At 43.0% G+C, this 14681-nt stretch overlaps 2 long non-coding RNA genes across 2 annotated transcripts in view; one reads left to right on the forward strand and one right to left on the reverse strand.

Annotated features, from left to right (window-relative positions):
- Nucleotides 1-1180: 1180 nt before the first annotated feature.
- Nucleotides 1181-8085, reverse strand: LOC134898809 (uncharacterized). The gene is made up of 2 exons (XR_010172505.1): nucleotides 8003-8085; nucleotides 1181-2775 (listed from the first exon to the last, which is right to left on the reverse strand). It is a non-coding gene; the product is annotated as an uncharacterized LOC134898809 (long non-coding RNA).
- A 42-nt stretch (nucleotides 8086-8127) lies between these two features.
- Nucleotides 8128-14681, forward strand: part of LOC134898820 (uncharacterized) — a 38950-nt gene continuing 32396 nt past the window's right edge. Inside the window, exons 1-2 of the long non-coding RNA XR_010172516.1 lie at nucleotides 8128-8322; nucleotides 12642-12700. This is a non-coding gene — a long non-coding RNA (uncharacterized LOC134898820). The remainder of the gene's footprint in view (nucleotides 8323-12641; nucleotides 12701-14681) is intronic.

A 14681-nucleotide genomic window follows, 5' to 3' on the forward strand; every position in this document is an offset into this window, starting at 1 on the left:
TAATTTTGGCTGTAGAGTTTAAGCAGCAAAATCTGAAAACAACGCTAGAAAACTCCCTTCCTAACTCCCTTTCATGGTAGTCACACCAGGGATACAGAAAGATGGGTTTTAGAACAAGCAGTTCCCATAGAAATGTTCACTACTTTTCTGTTTTCTTTATGTTTGCCGAGAAAATGATGGCGCTAATTGCAGACATCCCAGAGCGATACACTACAGAGACTCATGGGCAGATACCTGCAATTACCTTTCACTGATTAAGGCACTTTAATGATGCTGCAGTATTCACGGTCCAAAGATACTCTAGGGTATACAGGATAATACCTGTCTGATAATTCACCTTTGTTTGATGGCTGTTAAACAAATATTCATTAAAATTCATTTGTGCTGTATGCCTGTTTTTTAAATATAACAATACATTAAGGGCTAGATAGTATACATCCCATTCTTATGTTAATTTATCATAAAATATTACAATGGCGTGTGTTTTGTGGTTGCACTGTTCAGGTATTCTGGTTTTCAGATTTTTTTTTATCCACCATTTTTTTTTAATGTATATACTGATATGACTGATGACCACCTAGAAATTTTTTTTTTTTTTTTTTTAAAGAACTGTTTTATTGAGTTATTGGCATAAAAGGCGACATACAAATATGATACAGCTGAGGCAGTGATATCACATAAACAAGGTACAGTCAGCAGCGGTCAACATAATACAGGCAAAGGTCTATTTCAGACAAAAAAGTTTTGCTCAGATGGGAAAAAACACTCTATTTGTTTTACCCGTAGAGTGTTTGAAGTCAAGCTTAGAAATGCATGCATGCTTTCAGACAACATGAACACGGCCGCTGTGTAACAGCCATGAATAACCACTAGCAAGGATGGCTGCTGTGCAGTCTCCATAACATAGTGAAGCACATGACGATATTGATGCTTTCACTCACAATGGTTTTAGTTGTTCTTTGCCCTTCTAGCCGTGCATAGTCAGTATTTTGGGGTACCATGAGTGAAAGCATGAATATTGATGTGGAAATACTCACTTCTATAATCCAGGCTAGACCTGTATTATATGACAAAACTCTGGAGATTTACAAAGACTTATATGCCATTACAAAGGCATGGCAAGAAGTCTGGATGGAATTGAAAGAAGATTTCAATGATTTGGTAAAGATGACAAAATATATATTTGGTAAGTAGTTTTATTTCTACTAGTAATGTTTTGCAATATTGTCTGTGTACAAACTTTACAACTGTGTACACTACAAACCCATTTACAGAAACATGGAAACAATGAAATTGACAGCACATAAAAACCACTTGGCCCACCTAGTCTGCCCCTTTGCTTTATCCTTTAGGTTCCCACAACCCTATGTTGATCAAATAGTATTTTTTAGAAGCTATTGGACACTGTTCTGTAACTTCCATTATTTATATTTTTGACATTTGCCAGGGTACAACTCCAATGTATGTTACAAAATAGTCCCAAAATATAATGTTGTTTGCAGATAAGCCTCCTCATGCTGTTGGTTCTCGTGGTAAATATTCCAAGCCTGTTATTGTGGTAGTATAATCAATCAGTATTCCTTCTCCATCCCGAAGAAGATTATTTAGAATAATATAAGCCTTGACAATGTCAACTGCAAAATCTGGATCCACATTAATTGGGCGATGGAGAATGAGCCACTTATTAGTTAGGATGCCAAATGAACATTCAACATATCTACGAGCCCTACTCAGGTGATAGTTAAATATTTTTAGTTTTCTGTGAGGTTTAAGCCACCATAAGGTCGTAACAGATGTTTATGAAGTGCGAATGCCTCCTCTCCAACAAAGACATATGACACTTTAGGACTTTCTGTTCCAGTAAGACATTTGTTGTCTGGCAGTTTGTTGCAGTTGATGTCCACAGTCCACATTTTTTCCAAATAGCATAGTTGCAGTCTTTCCCAAAGTTTCCTGTATTTACATAAATAAACCAGTACTTTGAATCTGTCATTTGCAATAATACTACAAAATAATAATCTTTGTAGTTGTAGAACATTGAACTGCTGCTGGATGGACAAATCAGTCTTGTTTGGTTTCCCCATCAACTGCTCCTAAGCAATGTGGCAAAACTGGCATTTTTTTAAGAAAAATCCTCTGCAATTGATTGCCACTGTTCTATGGTATGTGTAGGTAGTAGAGATGTGCGGGTTCGGTTTTACTCAGTTTTACTTGGATTTACTCGGTTCTCAAAATGGTATGCGGTCAAGATCCTGCCGGATGGAATCCCGGCGGTCGAAATACCGACACCGGAATCCCGACCGGCACAATCCCGACATATTCTCCCTCTGTGGGTGTCCACGACACCCATAGAGGGAGAATAAAATAGTGTGCCGAGCGTAGCAAAGCACCGTGCCCGCAGCATGGCGAGCGCAGTGAGCCCGCAAGGGGCTGCGTTCCGCTCGCCACTCCTGTCAGGATTCTGCTGTTCGGGATTCCGGTGTCGGTATTTTGACCGCCGGGATCACATCCAGCGGGATTTCATTCTGATCCCCTCAAAACAGCATCTTATTGGCTCACGGATGTCTCTTGTTTTGGATAGCCAATAAGATGCCGTTTTGAGAACCAAATAAATCAGAGTAAAACCCGAACCCGCTCATCTCTAGTAGGTAGACATTCCGATTGCATGACTGACCAAATTGCTCTGCATACTTCTTTTACTATCATGCTTGCTGTTGAAATTCCAATTCTGTACATACAGTGTAGATCGGTGAAAGCACACCCCTTGCCAGATATCTGAAAATAACAAATACAACCTATAATCAATTTGTATTCATAGCATTATTTAATGTTTAATTATACACTAAATTGATTATTTAGAAAAATGATATATATATATATATATATATATATATATATTTATATATTATTTCTGAAGTAACATAGAAGCATACAATTTGATGGCACATCAAAACTATTTTGCTCATCTAGTCTGCCCCTATTTTTACCCTGGTATTATCAAACCTATTTGTTCCTTAGTTCTTTGCTAAAACAATAAATAAAATTGAAAGTACTTATATTTTTATTGGTTGGCATTGTTACAGGCAAGGAAGTAATGAGGAGATGGACTAGGTGTGGTATGCGGGACCGGCAATGTTTGCGATTCATGCTCAAGTGTTGATTTGCCCAAGCAATGAGCCTGTGTGTGTAACCACTCCATCTGCTCCTGTGAGTGACTGAGCTGCTGCTGTGTATGCCTACAGTTTAAAAACAGATTCAAAACACACGGCATTAACATTTCAAGCGGCACAAAACCGTGGCACATGAAAGCAACTGGATGCATGGCAAAAACATACACTTTTTTCCCATGTGGACAAAATTTGTGTCTGAAATAGCCCATAGAGTCGTATATTGCCCCAGTACACACAGCACCCCCATGTTACATTCCATTATACACAGCCCCCTCTACTATATTACCCCCAGTACACACATCACCCCTATATTACATTACTTTACACACATATATTACCTCCAGTACACATAGCACCAATATGACATTGCTTTATACCCAGCCCCCCTTCCCAATTTTACCCCAGTACACGCAGCACCAATATTATATTGCATTATACACAGCCTCCTCCTCCATATTACCCCCAGTACACACAATATCTATATTACATTGCCTTAACACAGTCCCCCCTCCCCCACATTATCCCCAGTAAGCATAGCCCCAACTTAGCTTTCTTGCTTCTTCCTGTAAAGAGCAGTGAGCTGGCCCAGGGACAGTGTGGTGAGAGGGGGCTGCACAGGCAGACAGTCCAGTGACTTAGATGAGGAGCAGGAAGTGGAGGGCTAGTCTGATATACTCGGCTCACTCTGAGCTTGGTGGGAGATTCCAGCCACAAATAAGCAATGCCCTGGCTGCCATTTATATTAACCCTGCAATGGGCTTCTGCGTATGTACAGAAGCTCTGAATGCTACCTGATTAGACCTGTGCTTCAATCACAGCAGCTCTAAATCAGCCCGCATTTGTAGCTTTGCGGGAAATTTTCAGACTGCCTGGTGGCCCAATCCCCCCCTGTCTGCACTTATGTCTAATCCATATTAATTAGTGAGAAAATCCATCAGCACTATATAAATAGATGTCTGGTGTGATGTTCCAAATAGCTGGACAGCCCCTGCATACCAAACTAGCCTTAAATGTAAACACTACACATACAAAGTAGAGAATGTTTGCATTGAGGTAATATGATGCCAATTCCTTATTTTATAGTGCCAGTTAAGTTGAAAAAGATAGACCAGGTCCTCCTATTTAGGCCGCCAAGTACTTCTAATATAAAGATTTCAATATAGTGGGCCTTATACTGGTTTGTCAGCAAACCAAAAAAGCACATTAATGGGGAAAACTATGCTGCACTGCAGGTAGGGTAGATGTAACATGTGCAGAGAGATTTAGATTTGGGTTGGGTGTGTTCAAACTGAAATCAAACTGAAATCTAATTTGCAGTGTAGAAATAAAGCCTTTACCATGCAGAGAAACAACATAGCCCACCCAAATCTAAATCTCCGTGCACGTTATATCTGCCCCACCTGCAGTGCAGCATGGTTTTGACCATTAGTGTACTTTTTTTGGGTTGCTAACAAACCTGAAAATCCCCAGTATCTTTTTTTATGATTTGGGGGTTAGAACTTCACTACAAATTTAATTTCTGCCCAGATTCACTCTAGGCCAATTGACACTATAATCAAGGAACCAGCAGCATGATGTTCCTTGTATAATGATAACCAGCAACCAGTCTATCGGTGCACGACTCGGGGTTAATGTAGGGTGGGGTAAACATGACATGGCATTGCTCCCCTCCTAGGCAACCCCAGCATAGGCTCTTCCAAACACGGCCGTCTTTTCGTATGGGCTCAATGGGCACTTGCCCAAAGGCCCCAGGAGTATAAGGGCCATAGGCTGATAGCTGAGGGTCCCCTCTTTCCAGGGGTACCAGATTTTTGAAAATCGGCCAATGGGAACTGGAGATATTTGATGTCAAAGCAGTGGTCCCTATCCAAGTCTGTTAATTGCTCTTCCCAGCCAGATATCTCAGGCTCTGTCTGACTTAGAGTTTTTCTGAGGGTATACTCCAAAAGCTGGGACTCTCCCCTGTCAGTGGACACTGGCAGCTTGTCTCTATTATGCCCAGACTAAGAGATATCAGCCTTTAAGCAACTGGTCCCTACTCCAGCTCCACACACCTAATATGCAGTTTTATATTTTCGTCAGTGGATTGCTCTGGCTCCTGAACTCTGATCTCCAGGTCCCCAGTACCTTCTGAAAGGTGGGACCCTCCAGTTTTTTTTTGTCCCATTGAATGCTATGAAATCGATTTCCAGGAACTGGAGATATCTGCAGTCAAGAAAGCTGCCCTCCTACCAGAAAATGATGAATATTAAGCCCACTCCACAATCCACCCCTCCCCTACGTATTAAAAAACCCCTACCAACCTGGAAGTCATGTACCGGGGCCCATTCATTCAGCCCAATACCCCTTCTACAGTTTAGTGTTCTCCCTCCCGCCCCATCTTTGCAGTAACGGAGTAATTAGCAGAATCTACTGCTCCAAGTCCTACATGCTGAGTGGAAGATAGTACACCCCCTACTGCCAGCAGGACATCAAAGCTGCTGCTGATAGCACCCCCCACACCTACCGTTGGAGGATGGGGTGCCTAAGTGCATTACTGTGCCCAGGGGCCTACACTGCTGTTAAGACGGCCCTGCTTACAAACTGCTCTAGTCAAAAGAGATGACTTCTTTGCTAGTTATTCCCAAGTCCACTATACCTAGCCTTACCATACTATCCCTTTAAACCAGGAACTCATGAATTACACAGGTTCTATGCCTAACTAAAACTTGGTGAAATGCTGGATTGAATTAAGCCAGCCACAGTATCTGTGTAATTAATGAGTGCCCCAGTTTAAAGAGATATTATGCTATGCCTAGTTATGCCTAAAATATAAAATACAAATCAACATCACCACAGTTCTTCAAAAAATATATGCGCTACTACTGGGGCATTATGTGTAAGCTGCGATACTACTTGGTTTATTATGTGTAATCTGTGCTACTACTGGAGGCATTATGGGTAAGCTGCGCTACAACTGGGTTCGTTATGTGTAAGCTGCATTACTACTGGGGCGTTACGTGTAAGTGGCGCTACTACTGGGGGCATTACGGGTAAGCTGCGCTACTACTGGGGTGTTATGTGTAAGCAGCGCTTCTACTGGCTCTATTATGTGTAAGCTGCGCTACTACTGGGGGCATTACGTGTAAGCTGTGCTACTAATGGGGTGTTATGTGTAAACTGCGCTACTACTGGGTTTATTATGTGTAAGCGGCGCTACTACTGAGGGGCAAATTGTAAGTGGTGCTACTACTGGGTATGTTACATGTAAGCTGCGCTACTACTGAGGGTGTTCCGTGTAAGCTGTGCTACTACTGGGGAGTTATGTGAAAGCAGCGCTACTACTGGGTTTATTATGTGTAAGTTTATAACCCAGATATATTTGGCTCACACTGTTATTGTGGAAAAATGCTTTATTGCTTTCCTACGGATTATGATCCGGTCCAAACCAGTGTGTCTGCAATATACACTGTATTAATTGTTAAAATACACTGAATCAAGTACATTTGAATTACCCTATAATATACCCTATCCGCAGGATAGTGAAAATAACATTTATTATACTGGAACCTCCTCTCACTGTTCTGTGGAAATAATTCACTTAGGATGGTTACACAATCACTGTTAATTATTCACTTAAAAGCACTAGTATCTATTACACACAGGATAAACAATACTTTTAGGGAAGGATTATCTCACTATAACTCAACTCTAAAGCCCAGTACTCACGGGCCGATCAAGGAGAGATGCGTGCTGAGCGAACCGCTCAGCACACATCTCTCCTGCCGCTCAGCACAGCGCGATCTGTGCTGAGCGTGCGGGGGGAGACGGGGGGGCCGCTCACTTCACCCAGCGGGTGAAGTGAGCGACCCGCTAGATTTGCCTGCATGCAGGCCAATCTAGCAGCGGCGATAGCGATGTGCGGGGCCGCGCATCGCTATCGCCGAGGGGGCTACACACGGAGCGATCCTGCCGATATTCTAAGCAATCTAGTCAGATTGCTTAGAATATCGCTCCGTGAGTACCCCCCTTTAGTGCTGGCCAGGCACTGTCAGAAGGCTATGCCTTAAATACTTATGCAGAACTGCAATTAATTTAAGAATGTGTCGCTGTAGTTCCTACAACCTGTAGTTCTCCTTTCCACAACTGGTGAAGGTAACGCTATTATTTCTGTGCTAAATAGTTTATGTCGCTGCCTCCTGTCTACGTGAAATCCGAGATGACTGACGGTCGAACTTGAATGTAGCAAGCCCGGGCTTGGGGATGGTACTAGTTGACTTGAAGGCGACGTTTACACTACGTTTCCTTTCCTCTTCTAAGTAGGTTCTTAGCTGACTTGCCACTGTTAGAAATATAGGTGGATAGTTATCCCACGGTATGCTATGGGAATGTTTATAAACCCGGTACAGGGCTGGTGAGTGGCAACAATCACACCCGCCGGTATTACTTAGCGGGGTACGGGGCGCCTAACTCCGAGTCTGAGGGTATTAGCCTTTACGGAACTTTTGCCGTGTCACAACTTACTGGTGTAAGTGCTGTATTATACTATGCATTGTCCAGCGGTGAATACAGCTAAATTTCTAATAACGACTTGTAGGCTATTTCCGTAGGGACGGTGTATGGTGTTTTAGACGGTGCGCCTGTAATCGTCTGCCGATGTAACTAGTGACTTGGAGTGGCCCCTGTGCTATTTCACCGGATGGATTTATATATTTATGGTCCTTTCAGAAGTTGCAGGGGAACTCCTTTATTACCTCATCTATGTGTCACATACTGTTAATAATGCGCAGGAGATTAATATATAACATTGTGGCCTGCACATGAAGTTTAATAGGGACCATTCATTCTTATACCTTGTCCCAGTGGGTGCGGCTATGCATAATTTACTGTGTCCATCCAAGGTTGTCCACCCCGCCTCCTTGCTGTCACTCAATGCAAGGGCGATATGGCTGCTCTGACACTCAGATTTTTAGCTCCGCCTTGGTGTGTGCCTCCGGTCCGCCTCCGGTCCCTCCTCTCCGACTTATACTAATCTTGGAGACCTCAGCCGCCGCTCCCGTCCGCGCCGTCTTCCGTCCGTCACCGCCGATCAGCCGCTCTCGAGCCGCCTATGCAGCTCCTCTCCTCTTCAGCGGCACCCGCGGCTCCTCAACCGCTCTCCCACGAGCCGCTGGTGAGTCCCAGATCGAGCTGGCGCTGGTCACTCAGTTCGGGTGCCGCTGCTGCCCGCGAGTCTTTCTCCCCTGTTTGCACCGCGAGGCAGTCACTGGCTCGAGCTTCCTTCTGTGAAGGGAATACCTTGCAGGCTATCTCTCCCTCTGTGAGGGTTCCACATCGACACTATACTTATATATAACAATCCCCTATACCTCTTCTGTCTTATCTACACAGTATATTATCACTGTTGTCTTGGACATTTTAATAAACCAGGATGTTACATAAGCGGCGCTACTACTGGGTCATTATGTGTAAGCGGCGCTACTACTAGGATGGTTATGTGTAAGCGGAGCTACTACTGGGGTCATTATGTGTAAGCGGCACTACTACTGGGGTCGTTATGTATAAGCAGCACTACTATATGGTCCGTTATGAGTAAGCAGCGCCGCTACTAGGGGCGTTTTATATAGGGGTACTATTGTGTGGTCACACCCCTTTCTTGTGAGACCACACCCCTTTTTTGACGCACACTGTTCATTTTATAAAGTATGGGAGTGCGCAAATTTATAGTTTACAGGGGGGCGCTGAACAACCTAGCACCGGCCCTGTGTAAAAGGGGGATCTGCCTGGCGTAACTTGTATAAGTGGTATTACAGTGTGGTGTAATTTGAATAATAGAGACTACTGTGCGGTGTAATATGTATTGGTATTATTTTGTGACCATGCCGCTTCCCCATAAAGATGCGCCTCTATATTTTTGCCAAACACTGTCCCCATTTTGAAAATGTGGGGCCCAATTCTCTTTTTGGCACAGGGCACCAAAAAGTCTAGTTATGGCTCTACAATAAACTACCTGTAACTACGGGTAGCATTGCTCCCCGCTACCCATGCCCACTAAGTTCCACCGGCTTCCCCTCCTTGTTTAGGGCAGCAGGAGCATTGGTCCCTAAATAAAGGGGTCTATTCATGAAGCAGTGAAAAGTGTGGAGAAGTGAGCTAGTGGAGAAGTTGCCCATCACAACGAATCAGCATTGAAGTAACATTTATAATTTGCATACTTTACAAATGTATGGAGCAGCTGATTGGTTGCCATGGGCAACTTCTCCACTGGCTCACATCTCCACACTTTCACTGCTTCATGTATATACCCCATAGTCAAATTGCCATGCCTGCACAGTCCATTTTTTCAAGCAATACCGACCCCGCGGAAGCGTGCATCGGTATCACAAACTGTATACACATGGTGCGATATGTGCTAACTTTTCTTACGATTTTGACTACATAGTCAAAATGGTAAGCACATATCGCACCATGGGACTAATTCAGACAAATCTAACTCTCTCTGCACATGTTATATTTGACCCACCTGCAGTACACATGGGCCCTCATTCCGAGTTGATCGCTCGCAGCGCAGCGATTCGGTTGAAAAATGGCAATTCTGCGCATGCGCATGGTATGCAGCGCGCATGTGCTAAGTACTTTCACACAAAACTTTGTAGTTTAACACAAGCTCGAGCGACGCTTTTCAGTCGCTCGAATGTTCGTTGTTTGATTGACAGGAAGTGGGTGTTTCTGGGCGGCAACTCAGCGTTTTCAGGGATTGTGCTTAAAAATGCAGGCGTGCCAGGTAAAAACGCAGGAGTGGCTGGAGAAACGGGGGAGTGGCTGGCCGAACGCAGGGCGTGTTTACAACGTCAAACCAGGAACTAAACAGACTGCAGTCATCGCAAGCTAGGAGTAAGTATCCAGCCACTCTGAAACTGCATGAAATATTTTAGTAGCAGAGCAGAACTGCTAACCTTTTGTTCGCACTTCTGCTAAGCTAAGATACACCCCCAGAGGGTGGCGGCCTAGCGTGTGCACTGCTGCTAAAAACAGCTAGCGAGTGATCAACTCGGAATGAGGGCCATGGTTTTGCCTATCTGCTAACAAATTTGCTGCTGCGATCAACTCTGAATTAGGCCCACAGTGCGATGAGAACAGGGTGATCGGGGCCGGAGCTGACGTCAGACACCCTCTCTGAAAACGCTTGGACACACCTGCATTTTTCCAGACACTCCCTGTAAACTGTCAGATGTCACCCACAAATGGCCTCCTCCTGTCAATTACCTTGCGAACGCCCGAGCGTTCGGTTCTTTCACACTATTCAGTCCGACGCGCCTGTGCATTACGATCAGGTCTGACTTAGGCCCCATGTGTATGCACCTTTAGACATGTGGTATATTAATTAAAGCCTTTTTTTTACCAAACAAATTGTTTTCGGTATTATTATTTGTTTATATCACAGTCCTTGCATGACAAAATGAAGTTATGTATTCTCACAAATGCCAATATTGTACTTTAATTACATTTTCCATAACAGCTTGCCATCAGTCGTAAAACCTGTGATTAATACCCCTTTCACACCGCACAAATAACCCGGTATCGACCCAGCATATTGCCGGGTCGACACGGGCCGGCAAGCGGTGTGAAAGGGGCATTGCCGAAATCGCAGGTTGCCTGACCCGGCAATTCAACCCGGGTATAAAGCAGTGTTATACCCGGGTTGAATACCAGGTCAGTGGCTGCGTAAACGGGCTCCCGGGTCGACACGACACGGGACCCGTTTACTAGATAGGGAGAGGCGGCGTGGAGATGAGCTCATCTCCCAGCGCTGCCCCCGCCGCCGGCTCCGCCCCCCCACTGCAATGGCAACCCGCTCGGCTTATTGCCGGATCGAGGAAGCCAGCAGCAGCTGCCAATGCCGGAACCCACCCGAGAAGGACCCGCTTCCAATTCCCGGGTGGGATCCGGCATTGGCAGTGTGAAAGGGGTATTACACAGGTTCTGTGGTTGTGGTTTAAAGGGATATTTTTGCAAGGATTTTTTTTTTTTTTTTTGAGGCACTGTCTTATAATAGTAATTGTATGGTAATTTGCATTGGATCACATGATATTTAATGACCCATATATTGATTAATTATTAGTTGCCAAAAGTCAAAACTAAAATAAAAAGACTTCTAATTACTGTAACTACTTTGATTGCTTTCCTTTGAAAGTCCTTGCACATAATAAGCATGGAATATTTATTAGTTATAGTAAGTACTTACAAGATCACATCATAATATTATTTTAAGGTCAGAATGAAAAAAACAAAACATTGCTCACAAGGGGAATTTAAAGCATTAGAGAGAGAATCTTCCTGAAGCCCCTTGTTGCTGGTTAGTGGCAGTCCCTTTATCTTCTCAGGAGGAACAATTAAAACCATGGTCACTGCTTATTGCAAATAAGTTGCAGAGGGAAAACCATTAGCTACATTCTAGTGGTAAAACAGAGGGATCCTTTTGTGTTGTCTTGTGATAATTGGAATGAATATATTAACTGTAGCTGTACAATTCCTGAGAGACATCATGCAGGACAGCTCTACAATACCATTAAGACAACGATAATGAGCACCAGTTGTGATTAACTGTATTCCAAGTACAAAAATGTCTTGTAGATAATATACTATATTATGATTAGGTAAAGTGTATCATTTTTTTATTTATGAACTCTGAAAACTTTACACCACATCTACCTTTCTTCTGCCATGTGTACTAAGAAGCATGTATAGTAACCATAACAGTACTTGCTATCTTTGAAACAAAGCTCAGATGTAAGCACAGCAAATTGTAGAAATAAAAAGTATTCCCTTACATCAGTGCTGCCCAAACTGGGTGCCGTGGCACCCTGGGATGACCCAGGTTGTTGGTCCAGGACCAACTCAAATTATTTATGGTCAGTACAATAGACAAAACCAGTGCTTGTGACTTCCAGTCATAAAATAGGTGACAAACAGAAGGGAATTCTGACCCTCACCACATGACTGAAGTTAAGGATGACATATAAACAAAATTTACTTAATTTAATATTTGTTTCTGATTTCTCAATAAGACACTTTTGCCCTAGGGGTGCTGTGAAAAAAATTATATACTCTAGGGTGCTGTGGCTCCAAAAACTTTGGGAACCGATGCCTTATATTACTTTTCTTTCTTTCTTTTTTTTACTAGATTAAAGCATATATTTAGGATATTGAGTGGGTACATTATTTGTTACACCAATATCATGCAGGCTTAATTAAATCATCTGTAATTACCTTAAGAATATATTTTACGTTTTTCACTGAAAATGTAAGTAGAATATGTGGTCTGTGGAATTTGTTTACTGGACCTTTAGCTCCACCTTGTGATAAATTGTATTATTACATGATGAAGTATCTATAATTTTTAGAGGGGTTAAATGTTCCTAAATATGGATATAAAAGATAAAAAAAAAGATATATAACTGTGGTTAATATAGATGTCCTGTTTGATTTCAGATCAGCCTAGGAGAAAAGTGCAAGCCAGGGTCACAATATGAGACGAGGATGAAGTGCAGGTATATTTTATTTAATTGACATACTGCACAAAAAACAAAATGAAAACAAACCATATCTTGCATATAAGAAATATTGTGGGGGGGTTTTAAAGTCCATCAAGTGTTCAGAGTATTCAACCCTGTATGCCCACAACAGCAGTAACAACAGCAAGAGAGGCCGCTAGAGAGGCAATATTACATCCAGCTGCATTTTCCTCAATGCTATAAAAAATATAAAGTCATTTGTGCGTAAATGGGTGGTCATTCCAAGTTGATCGCTCTCTGACGATTTTCGCTGCGATCAGGTGAAAAAACTGCATTTCTGCGCATGAGTATGCCCCGCAATGCGCACGCGTGACGTACGGGTACAAAGCTCTTTGTGGTTGTGCTCAGGTTCTAGCAAAGTTTTCCTTCACACTGGCGGTCGCAAGAAGATAGACAGGAAGGGGGCGTTACTGGGTGTCAACTAACCATTTTCAGGGAGTGTTTGCAAAATTGCAGGCGTGTCTGAAAAAACGCAGGCATGGCTGGGCGTTCGCTGGGCGGGTGTATGACGTCAAATCCGGACACGAATAGGCTGAAGTGATTGCAAGCGCTGAGTAGGTTCAGAACTACTCTGAAACTGCACAAACTTTTTTTGCAGAGGCATGAGTTCGCACTTCTGCTAAGCTAAAATACACTCCCCAGTGGGTGACGGCATAGCATTTGCACGCTGCTAAAACTAGCGAGCGAGCGATCAACTCGGAATGACCCCCATGGAGTTAATCCCTACACACCCTCTTACAAATATGCTGTAACAAGGCACATGCATTGCAGCAGCAGTAAGATTAACCTTGGAGCAGTTTATAAATAATGCATCAGCTGATTGTGGTGCTAGAATCATGCTCCTCATCTGACATGGAACTCAGTTGTTTTTAAAACAGAACTCAGTCATGTTTTACACTACATAACACACAACATTATATTCAAAAACATTAATACCTGTATTTTCATTCCTCCAAAATGGACATTGCTTTTGTGGATGAAGATACACCATGTGCTGTTACTGAATATGATGGCAATGAGCCGAATGAAATGGTGACACTACAGTTAGTGGCTATCTCCCCAACACGGCAATATGAAGGAGAGCAGTCTTGTGATGTCCCCCCATCATCTCCGCTTCCCAATTTATATGTCTGCAAGGTCTCTAAATTCAGTATTATTATTATTATTATTATTATTATTAGATATTTCTATAGCGCACACATATTCCACAGCGCTTTACAGAGAATATTTTGCCATTCACATCAGTCCCTGTCCCAGTGGAGCTTACAATCTATATTCCATACCACACGTACGTACGTACGTACGTACGTACGTACGTACGTACGTACGTACGTACACACACATTCACGCTAGGGCTAATTTTGTTGGGAGCCAATTAACCTAGAAGTATATTTTTGGATTGTGGGAGGAAAACGGAGTACCCGGAGGAAACCCACGCAAGTACGGGGAAAATATACAAACTCCACACAGTTAGGGCCATGGTGGGAATCGAACCCATGATCTCAGTGCTGTGAGGCAGTAATGCTAACCATTACACCATCCGTACTGCCCAGTAAGTACAACATGTACACTACATGAGGCGCAGACAAATGCTATATGTGAACTTAGCAGCAATATTGCCTCCTTAGGAGCACAATTGTTGTCCTGCTAAATGGAAAGAAGAGAATCATCTTCAGTTAGTAGCACACCACTACAAAGCACTACATTGTCTACTCCTCCCAAGTGTGGCCTACGGCATTGTGAAGGCCTCACAGGGCCAATCCCTTATGACCCATCCCCTGCCACATTTCCTAAAAGGAAGAAATAGTAGCCAGTTACTTGCTATGCTTCAACTTATTTAGTATGCATACTTACTATTTTGATGTGGTTCAGTTTATTTTTTCCTTACATGGAGAAAATTGTTAAAGCATAAACAACTTGTGTTGTTAATGTTGATTAATTGTGGTATGCTGATTTG

This window comes from Pseudophryne corroboree, chromosome 1 (assembly GCF_028390025.1).
Source record: "Pseudophryne corroboree isolate aPseCor3 chromosome 1, aPseCor3.hap2, whole genome shotgun sequence".
In the NCBI taxonomy this organism is placed as follows: Eukaryota; Metazoa; Chordata; class Amphibia; order Anura; family Myobatrachidae; genus Pseudophryne; species Pseudophryne corroboree.